The sequence below is a fragment of the Carassius auratus genome, chromosome 18 (assembly GCF_003368295.1).
Source record: "Carassius auratus strain Wakin chromosome 18, ASM336829v1, whole genome shotgun sequence".
NCBI classification, from domain to species: domain Eukaryota; kingdom Metazoa; phylum Chordata; class Actinopteri; order Cypriniformes; family Cyprinidae; genus Carassius; species Carassius auratus.
The window spans coordinates 7,797,779-7,824,757 of NC_039260.1; the positions used below are offsets into that span (position 1 = coordinate 7,797,779).

At 35.0% G+C, this 26,979-nt stretch overlaps 1 protein-coding gene across 1 annotated transcript in view; it reads right to left on the bottom strand.

The window, feature by feature from the left end:
- Positions 1-20,670, bottom strand: part of LOC113118293 (alpha-1,3-mannosyl-glycoprotein 4-beta-N-acetylglucosaminyltransferase C-like) — a 100,211-nt gene extending 79,541 nt beyond the window's left edge. The window contains exon 1 of the mRNA XM_026287354.1: positions 20,179-20,670. The gene's annotated coding sequence lies outside the window, so the exon portion shown is untranslated. The remainder of the gene's footprint in view (positions 1-20,178) is intronic.
- Between the last annotated feature and the right edge of the window lie 6,309 nt (positions 20,671-26,979).

Consider the following 26,979-nt stretch of genomic DNA (forward strand, 5'->3'; position numbering starts at 1 on the left):
TGTTAATATTATCATGAATAATTAAATATTAAACCATTATTAAATAATAATAATAATAATAATAATAATAATAATAAACAAGTGTTAATATTATTTTGAATAATACAATATTATACTATTATTAAATGATAATAATAATAATAAATGTATTATAACTACTATTATAGCTTAGGATTAGTATTGGTGATAAGTAAAAAAATAAACGGAGCAGTTCATCTTCTTGCTGTTATTATTATTTACAAGAAAATAAAACAAGAAAATGTATTTAATCTATTTATTATTAGTAGTAGTGTGAAACTCTATCTAAAAAAAATCATAATTTCCTTAAATAAATAAATAATAGATTATTAATAATCACATGAGACACAAATGCTATGCATTCCCTCTGGAGCTGCAGGAAAATGACATTACGATATCATTGATTGGCTGATGGTATGAAAAGAACACAATTTAAAATGAGCTATTTCTAAAATAGAGTGTTAATATAAACATCTTAAGTAACTTATGTGAGAAGTGCAGAGTTTAGTCAACGTGATGACTCAACTGAAAAATGACTCGAGTTTTGTGTGGGAGAGCTGAATGGAAACTCAGTTATGAGCCAATAACAGTTTGTGGATGAGGTTACAGATAGAGTGTGTGTTAAGTAGCTGATCGACTGACTGCCCACTGTTTGACATAAGGAAGGGAGACAGCGTTTTAGCTCTGCTGTGGGGTCAAGATCTGATTATAACCTGTACCATAAGTTTATCAAATTCATAGCTAGCAAGTACAGAAAATTCTCATGAAGTATATTCTCATTTAATATCATACTTTGATTTGTTATTTAAACTTTTTATACTAAGGTCCACTTGTAATGTAAAAAAAAAAAAAAAAAAAAAAAGTAATTCTGTGCCAAAAACATACTATCATTTTATTTACTGTGAATTTAAATTTACAACATCCGCTCTGATTCTTTATCTTTTTTTTCTTCTTGTGTTTAAGTGCTCTGTAAACACCCACTTTGTATACGAAAGAAAAACCAAGGGGTCAAGGTTTGATGTTTAGCACAGTCAAGTCATCTCTATCTATTATTTTGTCTGTCCATAAGTTCTAAAACTTTCTAACGTTGGAACTTCTCTGGACTTCTCAAAACTTTCAAGACTTTCCAAACAAAACTTTCTCAAGCCAACATTCACTTTATTTATTTATCTGACGAATCTCGATTTTCTAGTTGAATTGGAATTTACAAGGCATTTTAAATGGTACACAACCTTGGTATTTAGCATTGTGAACAAAACCAAAATAAAATAATGAAATAATACATTTAGTATAAATATTAAAACAAATGCACCTCTGAGCCTCCCATCACCCCAGCTAACAGTGTACAATCTCAGAACGTTGTCTAAAAAAAAGTTTCTCCAAATGTTATAAAAAAAAGTGGATTTACATTTATATACATTGCTTATGGAAGATTATATTTCAGAAACGTTTTAGATGGACATTTGTCTAATGTTTTTTAATGTTACTATTTGTTTCAAAATGTCCTAATGGGAATCTTAGCTAAATATTCTTTTGTTACTTGTTGGTCACCATTGGCATCAAAAGTAGGGAAATAAATACTATGGAAGTCAATGGGGACCATTAACTGTTTAAATACCAGCATTCTTCAAAATATCTTCTTTTATGATCAACATTAGAAAGAAACTCGTACAGGTTTGGAACGACATGAGGGTGAGCACATTCATTGTTCTGCAAATTATCCCTTTAAATGGGACACCACTGATAGCGTATTTAATGTGCAAAGACAGAACGGTTCAATATTTTAAAATTAAAATGAAAATTTTAAATCAATACCAATCTGTTGAAGGGATTTACATGTCCCAACAGTTCCTGACCTTGCTGTGAAACGCATTTTAACGCATCCCTGTGTGTAATTAACAATCACACTGTTGAGGTGCTCGTATGAGCACTCAATAAGCCCTTTCAGAAAGTGAGCTGATAAACACCACAAATGATTTACAGGAGGCCCTGGTGGGTTGACAAATTATACCAACAGCACAGAGAAGCACCACACTGTCAGGAAGACAAAGAAAAAGAGGTTGTTGTGTCAAGAAAACTGACTGACAACAAAAAGTATCGCGACAATAATTTATGCAGCGCGAACTACAGAAGGTTTGTGATATCTGCCATATTACCGTGGAAATAACAGACCCAGTTAATGTATTCCATCTCAGGCATTGCCTGGGGACAATGTTTTCATGTCACCAGCCAGGAACTGCTGGTGCCACTGCAATTGAGCAGACTGTCTAGTGCGCGCAGAGACTGAGAGCCATGCATAAGCCCTCCTGGTGCTTCAGAGCTTGTGTAGATTCTCTATATCCATCAACAGAGCTCTCTAGAGCTGGGCGAAGTGTTAAACCAGGCAGCGCCAGTGTGGACACTGCATTCCCATGCGGCTATAATATGCATCACATTTCTTTATTCCCCTGAGGGTCCGCTGTCCTGGATGACTGAGCAGCAGTTTGTCTAAAAAGAGGCCATCATTTAACAGCCATTCCTTTAAGTTCCTCTAGGGACTCTCTTCTTTTCCCTACATATATGCCACCTAATTTTTCTCCAACACTCATTTACTTAAGAGCTTCTTATACTAATACTGTCGATTTGAGAAGTGCAAATTCAATTTATAACTATCATTTTTATAGTTTCATAGTATAGATTATAATTTATAGTCTGTTATACTCCCCAAGGCTGCATTTATTCATTTAAAACAGTAAAATGCGGAATATTTAATAACTGGTGCCTATTTTAATATATTTTCCTTTGATGTAAAAGCTAAATTTTCAGCAGCCATTGCTCTAGTCTTCAGTGTCGTAAAGGACTTTAATGTCACTTTTAATTAATTTAATGTGTCATTGGTGAATTAAAGTATTAATTTCTTTCTAACTATACAAGCACACACACAGTGGAGACCCTATTGAAATCCTGGGATTAAAATCCCATTTAAACCTGCAAATAATTTAAAAAGTTTTGAGAAAATGTGAAACAAAAAACCTTACAAGGTAAAACGTTAATATTTAAAAGAATTCTGGGTCAAATAGGTACATTAGTGACATTGACCATGTGAATGTCTTTGTACAAAAGGAGTGCCGAAGCAATTTCCTTGTTCCACTGAAGCACATTTCCTTAGTAACTTTCTTAAATAATGCTGTATAACATGGATCATTAGGTTTAACTTGTGGAGTTCTTGTCAGCTCAAGTGCTGCAATCGTTGGCCTTTTCAGTTCAAATTTCACTCAAATTACTATACCTATCATGCCATTTGTAATAATGACAGAAAAATGCTCAATTAGAAAACTGCTAAACTAAAGCATATCACTAGAGGCCTCAAACTTCGGACCCAACAGTACTGAACAAGAGGAAGTGTTAAACAGTAGAGTTCAAATTCAGGGCTTTTATGTTGAATGTTACAGCAAAGCTATGAAGCTTAAAAACCAACTCTCCCTCTCTGACCCTCAGTTATTTCATCCAGTGCCAGACCTTTAGCAAGATTCCAAACTGTGGGCTCTTCATTTCAGAGCTCATTTAGCCTGCCAGACTTCATGTTCACGCCGGCCTTTCACAGAGCTTCTGCCTGCTCACACACACACACACACACACACACACGCATACACATACACATATAGTTTCTCTGTTTTATTGCAAAGATAAATATGTGGCCAGGTGTAAAAGATACAGTAAGTGTTATACGTTAAGTTGCCAATGGAATATTTGGAATATCTCTACATGAGTGTCTGGAACCGTGATTTGTTGACCCTAATCCTATTAACATCGACTTTAACATATCCTTAATTTTTCATCATCTGTCTCATCAATTACATCTTCACTTTTTCTGCTTCTTCAGATAGAGGAGTTTTATTGGAATTAATCACATTGAATTAGCACATGCAGTCACTAATTGTTTAAGCATATAAAATAATGGAAGCACATCACTTTTATGCCTGACATCTCATCTTTAAATCAAGCTTACACCATTAAAAAGTTTTTTCTTTTATGAAAAAAAGTCTCATGCTCACCATGAGTTTAATATATTTAAAAATTTCATTTATTCCTGTCATTACAGAGCAGAATTTTTAGCAGCCATTACTTTAGTCTTCAAGTGTCATATAATTCTTCAGAAATCATTCCAATATACTGATTAAGAGCTCAGAAACCCCCAAAACATTCATTTTTATCAATGTTGCTCAATTTAATGCATCCTTGCTGAAAAGAATCTTTCTGACTTTTGCACGAGTGTTTTATGGATGTCATACACGGACATATTTAATTGATGTTTGTAGATAAATCTCACAAAGTGAAAATCAAGACGGTATGTATCTCATGCATGAATATAGTGCAATGCGACACTTAATAGTTAGCTTGGCAAAAATCCTACTTCACGAACCTCAGAAGGGTGCGAAACTGAGCTGAGAAACTTCGGAGATGCCAGGAGTGATAATGAGTTATATTTTAAGAACATTACATTTGTCAAGAATACTTAACAGCACATGTTGTTGATGAACCATTAAGAGCGTTATCCTATTAATGGTCCATGGAAAAGGGTGTTATCCATCATTATCACAAAGACTTCAGAAAAGGAATGTACCATCATTTACTAGACCACACAAAACAGGAAGATAACGAGTAATGGTGAACCCACACTCTGTAATTGGGTGCATCATAAGAAAACACAAGCTTTCAATCAAATTAGCAATGTAGATGAATATGGGGGTTGGGCAGGAATACATCTGAACCGCAATTATGTAAAATTCTCATCAGATGGGACAATCATAAGTCTTTTTCTCATCAGCTGAGCATAAGGAGCCCAAGGCATGAAAAACACACACACGGAGATGAGAGCGGCAACCATTAACAGAGTTTATTTCATTGGGTAAATTCAAGACCCTGCTGCATCTAATCCATCTCCTGCTCATGAAATGGCAATAATTATGTGCCGCATCAATTAAGTTTCATATAGTCTACGTGCTGGATCTATCAAAGCTTCGGCAACAGGGCTCAAATCAATAAGCGGATAATTATAAGCATTTTTTTTTAAACCTGCGAGGTAATACCTTACGGCTATGACCTCAGAAATGCAGAATATATCTCCATTCATTAGAGACAGATTCTTATTGGAGTACCGGTGTAAGGCAGCAACATGCAGGTCAATAGGGTTGACTGGGTAATGTATTGAATATTCATGATTTATTTGCAAAGATTTTCTGCAACATGGTGAATACCATTATGATTTTAATGCACTCATTACTTATCATAAGACAAGGTTTCATGGCCCATCTTTCAATCATAAGTATGAATGTGTTTCATAGGGTCTCACATCTAATTCACATTATTCATTTTTGTGAGTCATTTCAAACTGTCAGTAAAATGAATTATTCGCTCAAAATCATTCATCATTACTGCTTTTCATTCTAATACATATTGAAGTATTGAATGATGCAATTTATATACAGTGTATTATTCTGGAAATTACTGGAAAAATAACCTTTTAATGATTAAGATTTTCATATATTGTATGTATGTACTGTATATTATTAAATATTTGTTATTTTCATAGCTATATCACCAAACTCCATTACATTCCCAGGGCACACACACACACACAAAAACAATATAACTGTCCAGATGACTTGTATAAAATGCCACAAGTAAATAAACTTCTGACTCCAGACATGACCTTACAAATCATACCACTTTTATACTTAGTCCAGGATTCCACTGCAAATTTATGGTGTTTTTATTTGCTTTCTACTAAAGAACTACTTAATAGCTTGCAGCTTCTATGGATTTTATGGGCTCGAAAGCAATCGAGTTTAAACAAAACCCTGAATGCTGAAATGAGCTCAGTCACATAGGCTATTGCTCATACCCTATTTTCTCCATTAATTTCAATAATTGAATAATTTGAGCTTTAAAACACCCTCTGCAAACATCAAACACCAAAGACCAATTTAGAGAACGCAATAAGAAGATTTGAAATCCCAAACAGGCTGGTTTAAAATAATAAGCACAAACAGGAGAAAAACAGAAGCCAAATCCATGGAGAAACAAAACACTTTCGCCAATTTGCTTTATTTAGCAGCCGTGACTCATATGAATAATGCTGCCTTGTTTTCATAAAGCTGTGTACCTGGGAAACCACAACATTATTTGCCATGAATGTGACTCAGAGCTGAAAGGAACTGAGAGAAGAGAAAACGTGAACTTCTGTGATTGCGGTACAGAATATTTGGAGTGGCGAGGTTCAGTGTGTGCCACCACAAAACCGGCTGTTAATAAAGGACACTTTAGGCCTTTTACAGAGTGATTCGCTTTTTCCCCTCAATTCCTCCAACACTTCCTGTGGCGATGGCTGCCTCCCATGAAGCTATAATGTATGAGATTTGTCAGTGTCAATTTTACAGCTAATATCTCTGGTCCACCTAGGCCCTCCCATTCCCCGCCCATTCATTCTGTAGACTCGTACACCAGATAGTAGAGCGGAAGAAACCGCTACACCTTCTGTAGAGAAGTTTGTAACCAAATGTAGTGGTGTTTTGTGGATTGTGATCCTGCAGCCTCACGAAAACACTCTGTAGGGTAAAATTAAGAATACAAATATGTGAAGAAAGAACGATTTTTCACAACACTAGATTCTCACTAGGTGCAAAAACTTCTACCAAGCACCAAACAGATCTATAGATAAAAAAATTTCCTTTGCAAATGGCCAAAAAAGTGGGATCAATATCAGTAATATTCCTCTCATGAAGACTGTGTTTGCTGAGAATGAAATTGGCTGGTTGTTTCAGCTGATATATTACACATCAGCAAATGCATTGTACAACCTGATAAAAATCCAGGTCTATTGATCTGCAGGCTTGGTGAACGTAAAAGCTTAAAAACACACAATTTTTCATTTCCTACCACTTTTAACCCGCGAGTGCAATTCAGCAGACACTTACAAAGCATGTCCTCACATACACAAACCTCTGTGATAACTTGTGTAGACAGGGTGAACTGGGGTTATCCAGCTGGGAGTTATGCTGCTATGTACTTGCCCCAAAAGAATCACCTAACAAATACAACGAGACTTGTTTCAAAGAAACTGAGCCTTATTCATGCATAAAATAGAGCTGTAGAATGGCTGTTCACACAATAATTAAATTCATGCAATGATGAGTTTCAATATATTAATGTTGCGCTTTGATTTCAATCAGTGCACCATGCCGATCTAGCCTTTATCCATACAGAAAAAAGAAGATTAAAAAAAAAAACAGAAGCAAAAACATGACCGTAAAGAAAGAAAATTGTCCAGAATTGCTAACCAATTCACAAAAATACCAAAATAGAAATGTAAAGGAACAGTTCACCAAAAATATTGTATGTTGTAAATGTATTGCTAAATTTGAATTAAGGCAGCAAACATGATTTAGAAATCAAATGTGAATGTAAGAAAGTAACCTTACAAAAACAAAAACAAAACTTATACAATTTATAAAAACCTTTATATTTGGATGGATGGATAGTCATTTTGTATGCAATATAAATGTCATAAACATGTTAAAGAGACAGACAGACAGACAGACAGACAGACAGACAGACGGATAGATAGATAGATAGATAGATAGATAGATAGATAGATAGATAGATAGATAGATAGATAGATAGATAGATAGATAGATAGATAGATAGATAGATAGACAGACAGATAGATGCACAGATGTAAATAAATGCATGAATAGGATATAAAACAAGATGTAATAAAAAAAAGACCACCGCAGTGTATAGATAAGGCTTATAAATGCTATATGGATATGGGTGGATAAAAAGGCATTTTCAGAAAGCAGATATCCTGACCCAAGGAGTTTATGTGCAATTTATATTCTGTAGCCACCAATAAATGAAAAATAACACCAGAGGCTGAAGCAAATATGCGCTTAGTGGCCACTGAACTGTACCTAATCCACATGTAAACAGCCCCAGTCAGTGGGAACCACTAACATTTACATGTTCAGCATTCAGCAACCGTACAAGCTTTTTATACCGCAGATAAATTAGCATTTGACTCTGAAAGGTCATTGCTCTCTTCACTCTCTGTGCTGTTTTCTGTTATACAGAAAGACAAATATCAACCTGTCTATGAGATGCTTTAGACCCCCATACGCCGCACCCACCCACACAACAGTTACACCACAGATGTACACAGCCTGGAAAATACACATTAGTTAGCGCTCAATGCTGAAAAGCCATTTGCACAGGAGCGTATAGAAAAGTGTGTCCATTAAAATTAGACGTGATGGATGGCCGATGGTGCATGAAATTGTAGTTAAGTCATTTCCCTGAAAGCTCCAGATACAGTTAGTATGAAGATTTCCAAATCTATAAAGTCCAATAACAGATGAGTTAGTATAATTATAATGCACATTAGTACGGAGTGGCACAGTACATTGTGGCACTGCATATTTTAAGTGATGTGGTTTTGTACAAATTTAGGATTCCCGGGACAACCATCAGGATAACTACTTAAGAGCATGTTAGCAAAATAGACCAGAAGAGGGTTCCTGTGCCTTTAATATATAATGAATGTGAAGTCCTGCATCGCCTAACAGCACTAGAGAAAGCAAACTATCGGCTACACTGGACCTCACAAACCCCAGGGATCAGCACTATTCCTCACATATCTAGCAAAGACATGCTGTCTGCTGTCCAATTAAGAGAAAACAAGACTCCCTGCACTCCCTTCTGCAAAACGTCTTTGCACAGAGGAAAAACAGCAACCTATACTTAATGTATAGAGATGTTTAATAATATATATATGTCTCAAAATATCTATGGCCAAAAGAATGATGTAGAAAACCCATTTCAAAAGTAGCTGCTATGTAGTGGTGGCAATATAACAATATAAGCAATATCATTTTTTTTCTTTCTTTTTTCAACAAATGTTCATCAATCAGTTTAAACTATCCATTTCAATAAATAGATGAATGGCTTTTTCATATTAACCAATTTTAGCAAAAATGTTTAAACATTCTTCGTGTTCATTATTTAAGTCTTACTAGGAAAACGTGCCTTGATTATTTTTAAAGCAGTTTTTACTGAATTTCAGTGCATTCATTTTGAAATGACATTGAAAAGGGGAGAAATAATCCTTCTATGCAACTTCAGAATAAAAGAAAATACAAATATAGACATAAATAGCTACTTGAAACAAAATTCACATATCCACCTTACTTTTATGTTAAATTGTGCTATTTGTAGCTTAAAGTCTTCTGTTGTCATTTGCTTCAGGTTATTTTTAGCTGTATAAAGCAGTTCATTATGCTGTTTGATATATTGCAAACTAGTATTTCTTCATATTAATTTATTTCATTATCATAATCATAAACACACTGGTCTGTAGCACAAATGGTGTTACTGTTTACTGCACTTTGTTATTCCTCTTGTTATTAACAGAATGAATTGTGTAATGAATCAAAAGTCTCACACATTCGCAGAAAAATAAGGTAGACACTGTACGTATATGTTTTTGCTTTATAGTCCAGCCATACACTTACTGTATGATAACAGACTGTGTAAAATAGAGATGTGTGAAAATTGTGGCAGGTGGAGAAAAGCTGACCTGGCGTAACCCACTTCTCACTGATTTATGGTGGTGGCCTGCCCCGCAGACAGCACTTTGCCCTGGGTGTCATCAATCTCTCCAGATTTCCGATAACAGCCATCAGCTACACCCTGATCCAGCATCAGACCACCACACACCTAAAAACGTCCCACCTAAAGCGAAAAAGTACCTAAACAGAAAGTAAAGCTCAAACTTTCCAAAGATAATTATCAAAATGATGATGATTCCACATGTGTTACAGCATGTATACACACCTAAATGAAGCAGAACTGTATAGGCACAGGGCTAATAGTTACCTAAAATTGAAACAAAAATTTAGTAAAGAATTAGCATTTACTAAAGAAACAAAAACTTAATCTGAAAAAAAAGAAAACTATATACAGTAGACACACACACACAAACTACTTAAAGGGATAGTTCGGGATCAAATTTTAATTTGATGTTAATCTTCTTACCCCCAGGGCATCCAAGATGTAGGTGACTTTGTTTCTTCAGTAGAACACAAACTGAGATTTTTTACTGAAACTGTTGCAGTCTGTCAGTCTTATAATGGAGGTGATTAGGAATCATGGCTAAAACGTACAATAAAACTACAAAATATACACAAGCAAAACCAAATGAACCCCTGCAGCTTGTGACGATATATTGACGTGTAAAGACAAAAAACGATCGGCTTGTGCAAGAAACTGAACAGTATTTAAATCATCTTTTACCTCTGATTAATGTAGTGTCAGAACAGCGTTAGAACTCTCCTGAGCATGTTCTCAGCAGAAGGCGCATGAGGCGACTTCTTCTTCTTCTTGCTTTATGGTGGATCTCAGACTTATAAGTGCATTACCGCCACCTATCTCTCAAATTGACCATTGACACTCCATCTACAATCTCAATTAGGAATGTCAATGGTCCATCTGTGCATTGTTTTTTTTTTTTTTTATGTTTTAGTCAAAAATCTCAGTTTGGTTTGGTTTTTAACACAAGTAAGTAGAGGTAGAAGGGGAAGAAGATATCTCACTTGGCAGATTTGGTCAAAATTGTGTTACAGTACATGGAAAATAACTGCATGGTGACTCTTCAGAATTTTGTTTTTGTATCCAACAGAAAAACAGAGTATGGGTCTGAAACGAAAATTATAAATTATAACAATTTTAATTTTGGGTGTACTGTTCTTTTAAGCCTACAGTACAGAGAAAGAGATCAAAAGAGAGGCAGTACAAAGCGAGAAGGGGAAACTGTGAACACACAGAAAACCCATAACATTCCTCCCATCACTGAGAACAAGAGACAGACAAGTGTTTCCAAGAGCTGTGGTTAGTGTATCAAAAAGACTGATGGAGTAAAAGAGTGAGGGTAATATGTGAAAAATGGTCGAAATGCAGGAACATGAATGCATACAGTCTATTTCCTCTCCTGTATGAGTGTGTGTAAGTGTGTGTGTGTGTGTGTTTGTGTGTGTGTGTGTGTGTGTGTGTGTGGAGCTTCCCACCTGCCTAAATGATCTCCATGACTCACACAGGAGCAGATAATTGGCTCACAAAAAAGTGCAGCAAACATTCATCATAATGGCAATGGCCTGCTGAAGCGAGCAGACACTCTTCTCTCGGTCTCTCTCCCCCTGTCTTTCTCTCTAATATGCACTCTTTCTGTCTTTCTGACATGTGTGTAAACCCTGCTCTTCACTGGCTTTCCTCTTATAGCACATCATGTGGTCTTAAAGATACAGTGCTCATCTGGCCCCTGTGGATTTTATAATTAACCCTGATGGGGCTCTGAACACCAGCGCTTAATTGGTATCAATAATTCACAGGATTCATTTAAGCACCAGCAAATGTGTGTCTAGAACAGGGGTCAGCAACCTTTTTGAGATGAAGGGCCAATTTGAACAAGAAATATTAAAGATTTGCAAAAACGAGACTAAACTACATTTAGAAGATAATCAGAATGTGTGTGTGAAGTTTACTTCCACTGAGTTTAAGTATATCTGCACTGAATGTTTTGTGCCCATAAAACTCATAAAGAAATAAAAAGAGAAGGATAGTTAAGCATGGAAACATAAATCAGTCAAAACAATCAATCAATTAAATAAGTTAAACAAAAAATATATACACTCTTGGTGGTACACATGCCTAAAAAGTTGCTGACCCCGACCTATAATTGTGTTTTTTTCCAAGAGAAACATTTTATTTTCGCAATACTATATGTTATTACTATAGGTCAAATTGAAAAATAGTATATCTTTTATGTTTACCAAAACTGCATTTATTTGGTCAAAACAGAGACTGTAATTACAGTTTCAGAGAACTTTATTTTTTATTTTAATACATTTTACAATGTAATTCCTAATTAAAATGTATTCCTCTGATAGTCAAGCTGCATTTTAAGAAAGTATTCTAATATATTCAAGAAACATTTCTTGTTATTATCATGTTAAAAAAAAAAAGTTTTGCTGTTTAATATTTTTGTGGAAACAAATTTTTTGGGGTTCTTTAATGAAAAGAAAATACATTGATAAAGAACATAAAATACTTTTATTTGAAATATAAATATAAAAAAATGTATTTACTGTCAATTTTATATAAATTTAATGTATAAATTCTGAATAAAATTATTTATTTCTTAAAAAACAAAAGAAAAGAAAAAAAAACTGACCCCAAACTTTTGAACAGTGGTGTAAATTTGCATTTTAAAAAATAAAGAAATAATTCTGCCTTGAAGGAGAAACATGGATCAGTGCCATTTCAGGTTACATGCATCCTGCCTCTTATCTGTTGTTCCACCAGTGCGGATTATTATGCGTTTATTTCCGAAACATTGCAATCTGAACAGCTGTTGCCAGAGAGTTGGCTCTTCAATAAATAACCGTTTCCAATAGCCCACCCACCACAACAAACACACAGTTTTGCCTTTGTTCTTTCTTTCACATCGATTGATGCATATTTCATGGAGAACTTTTGCGTGCTTCCTTTGAGTTGAGAAGACGGCTCCGAACTGACAGGCTGCCTATTACCAGACATTACAATCTTCACTGTCCCCATCTCTGCTCCAGATCCGTGTGCATCAAATTGTTTTTGTGAAGGTAATGAAATAGCAGTGAAATAGTAATGAAATGTCTCTGTGCGACAAATCAGATACTAGCATTTTTCATTACATTAGCTTACATAATATGGCTTCTGATTTAGCACTGGCAAGATAAGAATTATTACTGGAAAAGAAAGGACATCTTGGAGATATGTTGTGTCTCTTCTGCTGACTGTTACCTAAAGGCACACATGTTAGGATCCGGGAGAGTTGGAAATGAGAGAGCTCTTCTGAGCATGCTCGTCTCTTCCTTTCATGTGAGTGCCAATACCCAAAACCCCTGAAGGCTGGAAAGAGTAATGCATGGAATTAATGTGCTCTGTAATGGGCTACCTTTTGTAGTCTGAATAAATTTTTTCCTGATCATGCAAATAAAAGCCTTTCACATGACGCAGACTGTATTGAAAGTAAAGTCATCTTGAAACAGGAACAACATAAACAGACAGTAGCAAGCAGTATGCACGAGTGACACAAAGTGAAATGCTTTTTATAAGTTTTGGACATGTTTGAGATATATATAAGGTCAGTTTTTTTAGCCATTTTATTCTCCCTCAAGACATCTGAGATGTAGATTTTTTTTTTTTTTTTTCATCATAACAGACTTGGAGAAACTTAGCCTTGATTTTATCTCTGCAGTGAATGGGTGCCATCAGAATAAGAGTTCAAACAGCTGATAAAAACACAATAATTCACAAGAAATTCACATTATAGTCTATCAATTAACATCTTGTTAAGTGAAAAGCTGTGTGTTTGTAATAAACACATCCATCATGCTTTTAACTTTAAACCATTGCTCCCGGCGAAAAACCTTCTATCTGTAATGTTCTCTTCAGTGAAAAAGTCATCTCATCTCAAGTACCATTTACAGGTGAGAACACATCTCAACAAGTATATCAGTGGATTTTAATTTGAGAGGACAACAGAGGAAGATCTTTTTCACTAGAGAAAACATTATTATGGATTATTAATGGTATTTTGGCTCTAATTCCGACGGCACCCATTCACTTCAGGTAATCCATTGATGAGCAAGTGATGTCATGCTGTCATTCCAATAAAGAAACAAATTTATCTACACCTTTGATGGCCTGAAGGCAAGTACGGTTTCAGCAAATGTTCATTTTTAATTGAACTATTCCTTTAAGAATATAAAAAATTATTTTGTAACAGTGTTAGCAAAATTACATATTTTTCCCCTGATCCATATGTAAAAAAAAAGCCTAAACAAAACTGAGAGTTACAAAATTCTACAAACAGTATATCAATGCTACCAAACAGTTGCATGCATATGACCAGCCAACCAAGTTGATTGTTGATTTGATATTATTATGCTGTAGCAAATGAGCCAATAACAGAGGGACGTCATGTCTTGTCACTCAAATGAGCAACACAAAATAAGTCACACTGATGAGTCAGATACAATGAGTCACCAAAAACACTACAGCGCTTGACCAAAACAACTGGCAGTCTTTTTCCTCTGCAGCACATACCACAAACCACATACGAACCCAATTTATATGCTAATGAAAAATAAAACATATATTTTAATAAAACACTTTCCTACCATATTTCTGTAACAACGAGCCTCGCATAAAATATTATAATCTATTATCAGTGAACATGTGGTTTAAAAAAATCATGTTATAATTCTACCACCCACCTCACTCCATTACAGTCGAGTGTATATGACTTCTAATCTAACTCATATAATCTAATTTTATCAAATCAAGAACTCTTAATGTGCAAAACGATTAATTATCTTACACTAATAAAATAAACATTACCATCTCTTAATAACTGCCAATTGTGTTGGCATTCAACTCTGAAAACAACATAATTATGATTAACGAAATAATCAAGGTTTTATTATTACCCATGCTCAAGAAGCAATAACAATGTATAACATAATAACAAAAAACATATTTTTTATACTACAACAAAACAACTTAAGAAATGAACACTTTTAAAGGCACCATCACTATACAATACTACTTTCGTAACAGCTAGTTAATTTGCAGCTAACCATATACATAATTTGCCTACACCATTTGTTCCTACAGCAAGACCTATTTATTAGGTCATAACCTCTATTTAAACAGCAACATGTAGATGCATAGTTTGATGTGTACCTTTATTCGTCCAATAAGCAGCCTTCAAATCTGCAAACAAAAGTAGCGTTGAAAAGTCAGTTTAAATATTGATGCTGTTAAATATGTAAATAATAAATATTCAGGAGCTGTATCTAAAATTAAACCGGGCAATAAACAAATACTGGGGAAACTGAAGTCTATTTGTTTTAATTTTAAGAAGAAAGTGCACTGTTTAGATTGGAATCACAGAAGTCAGCTATTCATTCACAGTGCTGTCTAATGAAACGTAAACGTTAACATGATCAAATACTGTATGTCTAAATAATTTAAATCAATCGCATTTAATCCAATCGTCTATCGACCAGTATTACTGGTATTGCTTGAGTTTATTGCTGGTATTGCTGGTGCAGCTAGAACTAGGCTAACTTATGCATGGCTGGTGCAACCGTCCCCAGATTCCCAGAGGTCCCATATATATTAAAATGAGGACTTATTTATTCAAAAGCAATAGTTATCCATCTTTCATACATTATAATGTTAGCATATAAAGCTTCTGATTTCATGCTTGAATTTTTAGACAGAAAATGTTACTTGGCACTTTACTTGGCTTAAAAATGAGCTTTGTCTTAAATATCTAAAGCAGAGAGAAAGCCAAAGCACCTCTCTGACACTAACATATCAGGCTTTGGCGTCAAGTTTCACAACAAAGCCTGTTTGTGCGGTTGAACGACGTCATTTTGTTGCCCACAAAATATCTCTTGCTAACTCTAACAGATGGCCTAGATTCCTCCCACTTTCCTCCTCTTATGACTATTCAGTGACTCTGCCTGTTCCTCGCCCTCTCTCAGCCTGCATTCATCAAAACCACCGAGCCAAAACCCTGCTTCTTCCTCCCCATGTGAGGAAAATTAAATTCACCTGTCCTGAGAGTAATTTCACCTTTCACAGAGTGGAAGACAGACACAATTAGCGCCTGCACATACATCACATCAGTAGTCTTTCAACTGAACTCAATGCACCCAAGCAACACCTTAACCTTGTTAAATCACACTCTTAAACAGAAAACAGGTCAAATCCAGGTTTTTAGACAGGCCTTATTGAATAATAACCAGCATTTGTGGTCTGTAAGGGTATAGTTTCAGTCACACTGGACTTCTGTTCTCTTTATTTTATATGCGTGCAAATGCTGGAGAGCATAAATGCAAGCTCATGTGGAGTATTGTATTTTGCTGAGTTTGGTGAACTCTGATCTGGGAATTCGTATAGAGAAAAAGCTTGACCATAAAAGAGGATGTAAACATGGAAAACATTGTAAATGTAAAACAGTGGCCTCTTGGCTCAATCCAAAGAATACAAATAAAGATGGCATGCAACATTGTGGAAAAGTGGAAGAGGTGCTCTACTTTCCCATTTTAAATGATCAATAAAATAAATTATTAGTAGTAGTAGTAGTAAAAGAAATGTAGATTAAAAATAATAACCATCACAAATATTATATAACTAATATTAATAACAATAATGATAATAATTGCATTGTTACATTTATATAATATTGTTATAATATTTGATAAAATCACATAACATCATATCCTGTTGCTGATAATTATGGTAAGAAATTGGAGCAGATGCTATATTTTACCATTTTGAATCACCATTAAGTCATTTAAATAATGAATTATTGTTAGTAATAGTCATATAAATTTATTTATTATAATTATTATTGTTGTTGTTGTTAATCACATATTATATATTATACAATTAATAAAATATATAATTAATAATAATAACAACAATGATAACAATAATTCTATACTTACATTTTTTTGTTATGCATTATTTATTTTAAACAGAAGCATAACATCAGATCAGGATCATGCTGATAATTGCTGCAGAAAAAATGCAGTTGGATGCATTTTGTCATATAAATTGATTATTAGTATTATTATACTAATAAGAAATATTATTACAAATATTATGCCTATTATTAAATCATACATAGGCCTATAACTAATATAATATTAATAACAATAATGTTAATAAAAATGACATAGTTATAATTATTTGTGAATTATTTGTGGAAAAAAAGAACACATCTTATGGCATTTTAATCCTGTTGCTATATTTCACATATGAATTATTATTGTTACTTATTTTCTTATTTATTATAAACACAAGTTGCCATTAATTGTTGCAGGGAGACTCAGCATGCTTAAAGCCAGTGTGACCGCACCTTTATTCACAGGATAACAGCTGTTCAGGCTGAGCGTTCTTAGCACTGAAGTGCCCAATCAAAGGTCAGTGCTAGAACAGCGATGGAAACTGTGGATACACACGAGAGCGGGGTGAGACACCGTTGACACACCTTTCCCACCTGCTACACTTATTCACGGGCACCTTAATCCTCTGCCACAGTCAAAGCCTAGCATCCTCATGTCAGAGCACATCTATAGTGGATTAAAATAGGACAACTAATTACCATTAACCTCAGCAGGATCACGGCTGGATGTTGGGATTCTAGCTTTCGGAATGCGTGTAATTGTCTGTTGAATAATGCCGACCCACGCTCCTTATATCTGACTTGGCTCACTCGCTCACGAAAAGACACTCATGAGTTGATAAGCGGGATGTTGCAGCTTAAGCCTTTGGAGAAACACTAATGCCAAGTGCTGCTGTGGGTCCCCCTTACTGTGTGAAAAGCAGTTTATTAAAACTCCCTCAGGATTCCCAACGGTACAATTAGTTTTGAACTTTGCTATAAGGTAATCATACACAATTTCTGGAATCTGCAGCTTTTCCTCTTAGCAAAAATAAGCAGCAGTAGCAATATAAAAGCATCCTGATAACTTAGTTTGCTGATTAGAGGATGATTAAAGGTTTAAATTCAAAACTTACAAACGAGGTCCTGGGTTTAACACAGACGTGTGTATGAAATATAAATGGTATATTTTTCCTCAAAAGGCTTTGAATGTTACATTCCCATAAATAACATACAAGTTCCTGCAACCTCTAATACTTCTAGTTTTCCAAATACTTGACAAAATACACTGTCAGTTACACATCTAAAATCATTTGCTAATAATGTCGTCCTCAATAATTTTACTTCTAACTGTTATCCAACTGAAAAAAAAAATTAAGATACAATTGGGTACAGAAAATCACTATATACATTTAATGAAGGCTTTGTAGATTTGATAGTCAAAAGTGAACTGTATTGAGCTATGTAAAATATACAGAGGGATTTGCTCCCTCAGTAAACCCTTCCTTTATTTAATCTCAGTCTCTCTGAGACTTTTCCTCTCACAAAAGGGCTTTACTGCATCTAAAATATTATTCTCATTAGAAATGTTCTCTCTCTCTGAGACACTTCTCCACATTCAACAGTCTAGGAGCATAGAGATGCATTAAACATGGGTGCTGGTTCCCAATCTAAAGTGCATGGAGTGCTGCTTTATGTCTGACTCGGAGATACTGCCCACAGGTCAAAAATACTGAGGACAGAATAGGGAGACGGTAGAAGACATGTCTCACATGCCCCATCTGTTCCTTTAATGATATGCATTTATCACAGGGCTGTGGTTTTATGATTAATCATAACATCTTAATAAACATTTCAGCTTTTTATGATAAGATAAAAAAGTCAAAATTAATCAAATAATTTTACAATAACTACTTACCTTGCATCATGTAGAGTAATTTTATATAAAAGTATAGAATGCAGACTATAAAAACACTGAACTTAAATGAATACCAGACACCTGATATGAGATCTCTTGAATTTTGATCAAAAATAGAAAGCCTTCACAGTATGATAGTATCTGTTGCAATGAATGATTTACCCCACTAGGGGAGGAGCTACTGGTCCAAATGGCTCAAAGTATTACAGATGATGCTCTGGGGTTATGACAGGGCATTAACAAACAAGCTGGGTTTATCATTTAAAAATGATCATACTCTTTTGAGACTGTAACTGGATGGCTCACATATAAAATCTCAATATATTTATTTTTATTCAACATCAAGATTTTAAGTTAAAATGTACGTGTATAAAAGAAAGTCCTCTTACCAGCCACCACTTAAAATTGCTGTTACTAGTTCATTTGAAATGGTCTTGCTATGTGAAAAATCAACAATACAAATATATATATATATATATATATATATATATATATATATATATATATATATATATATATATATATATATATCAAAGTATATCAAAGAGATCTCAAAGAGTGACCATTACTTGGCACAAAGGTAAAACATTTAAATTTGATGATGATGATGATAAATAAATAAATAAATAAATAAATAAATATCTTTTTATTTATCTATCTATTTATCTATCTATCTATCTATCTATCTATCTATCTATTATCATCATCATCATCAAATTTAAATTTTTTACCTTTGTGCCAACTAATGGTCACTCTTTGAGACTGAAACTATAAGAGAATAGGATATCATTAAATATATAAAAATACTCTTGCCCCATATTATAAATGTTTAGGGCATTTGTGATTTTGGTATTTTTTTCATTGATCATTTCTGACCCTGTCCACACTACAGGACACTTCTAAAACTGCATAAAGATTCAGCTTTCCAAATTACAGTAATTTTAACTGCGATTCATCCAGACCTTAAAATAACCCATGTGAAAGTTAAGCCCATTTTAAGCCACATGCACATCATTCCGTGCCAGATTTTTTTCTGGAATCGCCTAAAACATCCATGACTGAAATAAGTGCTTCTTTGACTTTTCCAGAATTTAAGACTACACAAGAATACAAATAAAACATAAAGATTCAGCTTTCCAAATTAGTCATTTTTTACTTTGATTCATCCAGACCTTAAAATAACCCATGTGAAAGTTAAGCCCATTTTAAGCCACATGCACATCATTCCCTACCAGATGTTTGTCTGAAATCCCCTAAAACATCCATGACTGAAATAAGTGCTTCTTTGACTTTTCCAGAATATAAGACTACACAAGAATACAAATAAACAGTAGGTAGGATACAAAGCCACAACGTTATAAAGTTCACATTCTCTAAATAAATCTCACCCATTACAGTCATACCAAGATTTCAGTGCCTTAAGGGCGATATGACACATGTAGGTTATATTTGTCCTTACTCTATGCCAGTTGAGTCACCAATTATTTCTCTTAAAATAACCTATGTCAACAGCGGGCAGAGGAAAAGACAACAGACAACTTTGAGGCTTTGGGCATGAAACACAACACAGACCCGTGCAAAACGACGGAGAATGTGGAAGATTGTTTTGATAGGAAGAGGCTGAATGCACAGGTGCGAGTCCCTGTATGCTTCTTAACGAAATCAAGTTGGTAACAGTATTTGAATTCCCCAATAATAATGCTCTTACCGTCGATCCAAGCGCCCATACGACTCAGAGTGGCATCTTCAACTTCTCCGGACGTTCACACATACTGTACATGTGTGTGTGGACAGCGACAGTGAATGAATGCTGCCCGGAGCGCGCACGAATGCGGTGTGATGTCCACAAAGCTGTCTATGTAGGCAGTTCACTAGATAGTCTGACGTCTTTGCAGACTCCCTTTCCAGCCACGTTGTCTGCCCCGTGTTAATTTTAAACAAACAACCCTGATCCCGGTGCTGTTGACTACATTCGTATAAATCTGATCGTAATTATCGCGGCGCAGTCGGTTCTCCGCAGCCGCCGTGTCCCTCCTCTCATGCCGACTGAGGATGTGAGCGCAGCCGCCGAGATGCTCGATCGTGGTGCGACCCGAGGCAGCCTAGAGCACTCACCCAATGTGATAAGCCTGCTAGAAAGACGGCGAAACGATGAAAACAACAGGCTGTTAGATCGACGCAGCCAGTGACATGATAGCATGCTCGCTATTAATTACAAAGGTGAGGCAAGGGTTCACATAGGCTACAACGGTAATTCAAAGTATTTTAGAAACATTACATATATTTACATGTATTAATGGTATATTTTACACATATGCATTTGTCTACACATGTATCTTTTTCATATTTATCTTTTTTCTTAAAGTTTTTTTGTTGTTTTTCTGGTCAGAATCCTGGTTGGCAGCGGTTAGTGGACTCCAGATGTCTAATGGTCAAGGCTTCAAAAGGAGTTCGTTGCATTAGTCCACATGCTGGTGATGATTGCGTGAATTTGTTTTTCTCATTCTTAATTCTTAATTGTGTTATATTTTGTCAGTTTAGTTTCAGGTCTCATTCCAAAATGACACCGAGATTCAAGACTTGAAGGAATTCAACTAAGTATTTCATGTTTTCTGCCAAATGCAAATATAGCCTAGCTTAGCTAAAGGAATAATTTACCAAAAAAAAAAAAAAAAAAACTATATACAGTAGACTACTCATCCAAGATGCAAATAAACAAATTAATGTTCACTTGCAGTGAATGGGTGCCATCAGAATGAGAGTCTAAATAGCTAATAGAAGCATCACAACAATTCAGAAATAATCGACACAACTCCAGTCAATCAGTGAATGTATTGTGAAGCAGCTGTGTGTTTGTTAGAAGCAAATCCATCATTAATTTGTTTTAACTTCAAGCTGTTGTTTCTGGCCAAAATATGAGTCATTGTAATGCTTTCTCCAGTGAAAAAGTCCATCCCCTGTTGCCCCTTACATTAACATCCAACTGTTTTGGGTTGTTTTCACTTATAAACAGTGTTTAATGTGTTCATTTGTCTTTCTTGATTCAGGCGAGACAACTTTTTTTACTAGAGAAAACTGTATTATGGATAGAGGACTCTCTATGATATTTTTACAACGGTTTAAGTCAAAAACATCATAATGATATATTTGTTTATTACAAATATGCAGCTTTCGCTACATGAGACTTTCTGAAGTCATGTAAATTTCTTTGTGGAATAATGTGGTGTTTTTATCAGCTGTTGGGTCTCTCATTCTGATGGCACCCATTCACTGCAGATGATCCATTGTTGAGCAAGTAATGACAAATCTGTTCGGATTGAGAGGCAATCTCATTTACATCTTGGAAGGTCTGGGGGTGAGAAAAGTTTCAAGAAATTTTAATTTCTTGTGAACCATTCATTTAACACAGCAAGCACAGAATAAAATGATCATTGCATTTGCCAAAGTTTGCAAGGTTAGTGACATTAAATCTTAAAAAAAAAAAAAAAGTGTGAAGCTGTTGAAGCTTTTATTTAAATGAGTTTTTCCACACTACTGTAGTATAAAATATCTCTATCTCAGATAATCTCACCCTTAAATGACATCCACGAACAATGCAAACCACTTGTCCTGTCTATATGGGCGGTTCATGGCCAAAATATGGACCAGACCTTTGCAGTAGTCAGATATCTGGCTACAAGAGACTACTGTGCATCTAGTAATTAATCTCATTAATGCACTTCCATAAACAATTAGCAAATAAAATGGTTTTATTTAGTACAACTGGGTTTTGTCAACTCATAACATTTTTAAATATTACAGTACATTGTGACAATTCATTTGCATAATTACCTCATTGTGATAATGCATTATAAGATCTCAGCGATAACCTTCTCTGTAATATAATAAACATTGCTCTCTGAAATCATAATAGGAATAATATAAAGAAACTGAAAACTAATTTGATTACACAGATTGAGTTTCAATGTACTCCCTGTCTCACCCTCGGCCTCGGGACTATTGCATATCAACAGGTGAATCACAAGATGTACTGGCCACCCTTGCAAAGTCCTGTATTTTTCCCCCTTACAGCCTCATTTGGAATGCGTCCACCAAAATATCTAATCAACAGATCAGTTTTATTCTTGGCCCGAACTATTCATTTCCACAGGCTATCACACTGTCATCAGTGTGAATCAAAGATCTCTCTGAATGAGGAACCTCAATCATGCTCCCTCATACCTAAAACTTCAGCTGAATTGAATGTCTCTACAGTCTGGGCACATCAAGGACACAGTCAGCTACAAAAAATGTACTGCATGTGTGTATGATTCAACCGCCATAGATATTTCCTTCCTATATAATATGCAAAAAGATAACACCAGATGAGTAGGTTATGCAGTATTTATGAAACAGACAAAGAATACCTGGTTGACACACAGCATCTGTTGAGATTCTGAAGTGTGCAACCACTGCTCTCCCATAAGGCCGCAGGTGCTGAGAAGCTGTCAGATTCTAATTTTATTTTTATTTTATCTTTAAATGCCAGAAAATTATAAGCCGAGCTATAAAAATGTACCTTTTTGCTTAATTGTACTTATAACAACACCAGAGTAAATTGCTTTCATACTACACACCTAAAGAACGTATTACAACAGTGAATGGTGAAGTTCAAATTCAAGTACATAATCTGAAAGTAGGGGAATTCAGAAACAACCTTAGTCTTTTTAAAATTGAAATATGCTTTGCCCAAAATAATTTCTCTCATTTTAGGAACCTTTTATCAGTTCATGAAAATAAACAAACAGTCTTTTTATGACAATCTTTTATCAGCTTCAAAGCCACATTCCAACTCCATCTTCCCTTTCCAAGAGTTTTTAAGCAAAACTTTGCTGTTTGTTTGTTTGTTTGATGTTGTCTTGATTTAGTTTATATTCATCCAGAAAGCTACAGAAAAAAAGTGTTTGAACCAACTGCTTGCTTGAGAACAGTCAGGGAAGTAAAAATGGTAGTATTCTCTCACAAGACTATGTTCAAAGTATCTTTGTCCCATGAGTATATAAACCCAATTCTGATTAAACCCAGTGGGGTTTAAAGTAGAGAAGAAAGTTTGTTCAATTATTTGTATTCTGGAGAACTATGTGCTATTGGTAGGGTGGTTTTGATCACTATTTTTATTTTTGGCACAGGTATGTTTTGTTCACTTTTGCAATATCAATCTAAATACTTAATGATCTGTAACCACTGTACTGTCTAGATATTGTACTTTCCATTATCACACTGAATTTGCAATTTGCTTTCCAATTATGTAAACCAAATACTAAAATGGTTGAAATGACGTTTAATTTGGAAAAGCACATTCATCATCTGCTTGTGCAGATCATTTCCTTCATTTACTCCATGCACTCCAAATTAGTTTCAATGTGGATGAAGACAAAAAAGGATGTCCTGCTCCCTTTCCACCCTGTATTTTTGTGAGCATCACCCACAGCAGGGAATGGATGTCGGTAAGGTTGGGGTCAAAGGTTGTGATGGAATCATGGGTATGAAGATAATTGGCCTATTTGTGCAATGCTTACAAATTGCAGACTGAGTGGAAGGCAAAGGACAAATTCTTCGGCATCCAATAACCATGCTGCTGTCAAAACCAGACCTGTGCAAAACTGCTTTGGAATTATTATAATAAGTAAAAGCTGATATTATAATCAGTATATAAAAATAAAAACAAACAAACAAAAACATTAAAATTAAAACTGATTCATATTAAATTATCTCAATGGCACTTGTGAATGGTACTGTTTTCGAACAAAACAGTTTAGAAGTGTTAATTTTCTTTAAAAAGTGTTTGTCCCCTAATTTTTACAGATTTACTGAACAAATGTGAGTACAGCTGTCTATATGAAATTAATATCATCTATGACAACTCATGTTAACATGAGTGATGTTTACATTCTATTTGTCTTACATAATTTGTAGCTATCTGTCTATAGCAAATCAAGTACAGTGTCAGTGTAAAATGTATTCAATTTACTCCATTTGTCCTGTAATACAGCTGAAAATATCTGCACATCATGAAGTATGACAGTGCTTTATTTTCTGATGAGCTCATAGTTTATGTGTTTTTGTATAAAAAAGATTCACTTTATACTCCAGAATGTTCTACAAGACATTGTAGCTATAAAGCTCAGGTACAGATATGTCTACAACTCAAAAGAAAAATACAAACTGGTACTAAAATTAACAAGAAGCAGAGGTTGAAAAGCCCTTTCAACACATCACTGGCAACCTTGACAGAGTCAAAGAACCAGAAAGGATTGATCCCAGAGGGAAACCATTGAAAAGAGTGTGAATATGTGCTATAACAGGACCATCCAAGAGGTTTTACTACTCAACTGTACTTCATCTAGGAGTTTGTCATTGATGCTCTGTAGTCCACACATTCCCTGACAGCAAACCCAATGAGCTCATGGTCCCAAGGGTATTTGTGTGTGTATACGCTTGTCTGGGCAGGACTTCTCAGCATATTTAGAAAGCTAATGAATACATTATAAATCTCTAAGAGCTTAAAATCTACAGTGGTGAGCGTATCCCACTAGAGGGCTATTTTATTTGAGATATGCAGCTCGTATTGATTTCTCACAGCCATCGCTGTGCACAGAAGCACAGCTGGATCGAGGAAATATAATGTTACCATGTGCAACATAATTACACTGTAAATAAATGGGTGTATTTTAAAACATTTTTCATTCAGAAATTCCTAGTAAAATTCACAAATAATTAAAAAGAAAGGGCAATAACAAATTAAATATAAAACTGAAAAAAAAGAGAAAAAAAACTGAAATGGTATTTTGTTGTAAACTCCAATAATCTGTTTTATTTACACAGGTATGTGCAACCAAGGCTCATGAAAAATAAGGTGACATTTTTGCAAAAATCATTTGATCTTGCTTTTTGCACAATTTATGGCAGTTTCAAAATTAAATGTCAAGTAGGTGGCGCTAAAAAGAAAGTGCATTTGTCCTAGCAACAGGTATTCACTACCATGCCAATATTTTATTACATTGGTTCATGCACATATCATGGCAGTTCAGTAAATGCCCGATGAGTGGCACTAAAAAGTTAATGCTTTTCGCATTTTAAAATAACATAAAACCTACACTAAACCTTACCCTTAAAATAATCAATAATGAGATCAAAATTAATTTTCTCTTGTAACCACACCATTTTACCTTGTGTTTACATGGCACTTTGAGCACTTTTTTTTAGCACTCATGTGTTTTAGAGGACTCAGCATCATTAGTGCAGTGCTGTACCAGGTGAGCTACCGAGCAAGTTTACACTGGAAAAGCCATACAAATGAAGATGGATATGTGATGCAAATTTTAAAATGTATTACTTTACGAATCATGGAATATGGTAAAAGTGTTTAAGGGAAATACCAGCGCTATCTCACGACCAATTCGTACGTATTTTACGAGGTGGCTTATTCGTACGAATTTGTACGACCTCACTCGTATGATTTTATACGACCCCAGTGACTGTTAGGTTTAGGGGCGGGGTTAGGTTTAGGTAATTCGTACAAATTCATACGAATTGTGCAACTCGTAAAATACGTATGATTTGGCAACAATCGTATGAATTTGTGCAACTGTGGTCGTACGAATTCGTACGAATAAGCCACCTTGTGAAAAATGTACGAATTGCCGTGAGATCGGGTTGGAAATAACAGTACTGTGCAGGGAACCACACAGAATTTAGTCTTCATTACTTGATAATCTACTTGTACCCATAAATTGCATGAAACGTTATCAGAAAACTGCAGCGAATTGTACTATATTTAACAGCATGGTTTCGGAGTTTGCAAACATTTTGCCAGATGCATGTTTTTCCAATGAGCTTGTGTTGTGCATGCAGTCATACATTATTTCCTGACAAATGGGGTCGTTCATTTGACAAGCAGATAGGTGATGCGGATCTTCATTTTCACCTAGTCAGGGAAGCTGTGAGGCTTTAAATTAGTAATGCAGTGAAAACACACCTTTTATAGGGAGTGAGAGAGAGGGTTTTTACCAACTTTACAAGAAAAACCTTGTTTTCTAATCACAGTTATACAGCAATCAAGACACTTCACTGATGTTATTTTCTGTCAGTGTGTGTTCTCTAAAAATGTCACAGAGTGTGAAAAAGATCTCATGCTGGATTTAATTGGGGGAGCTGTAACACAGCCTTATTGGATGTTTTAGCTTGTGAACAACCGCAGTACATTTATAGGCACTTAACTGCTTTAAAGAGGTTATAGTTTTTACTGCGAATCACTTCTAAGAGTTCACAGAATCATCATCGATATCTACTGTAGGTCTAAAAAAATTTGAGTGTGCTAGGTCACATCGATTTGGGTTTATCTAACCCTGCCCTCGGCGGGCTTGAAGATGAAGGTAGAAATGTTCAGGATTTGGTCAGAAACACAAAGCCTATTAAATCCAGTGACACGGGGAGATCGATACGCTCTTAAAGTGTTTACTCTTGTCCT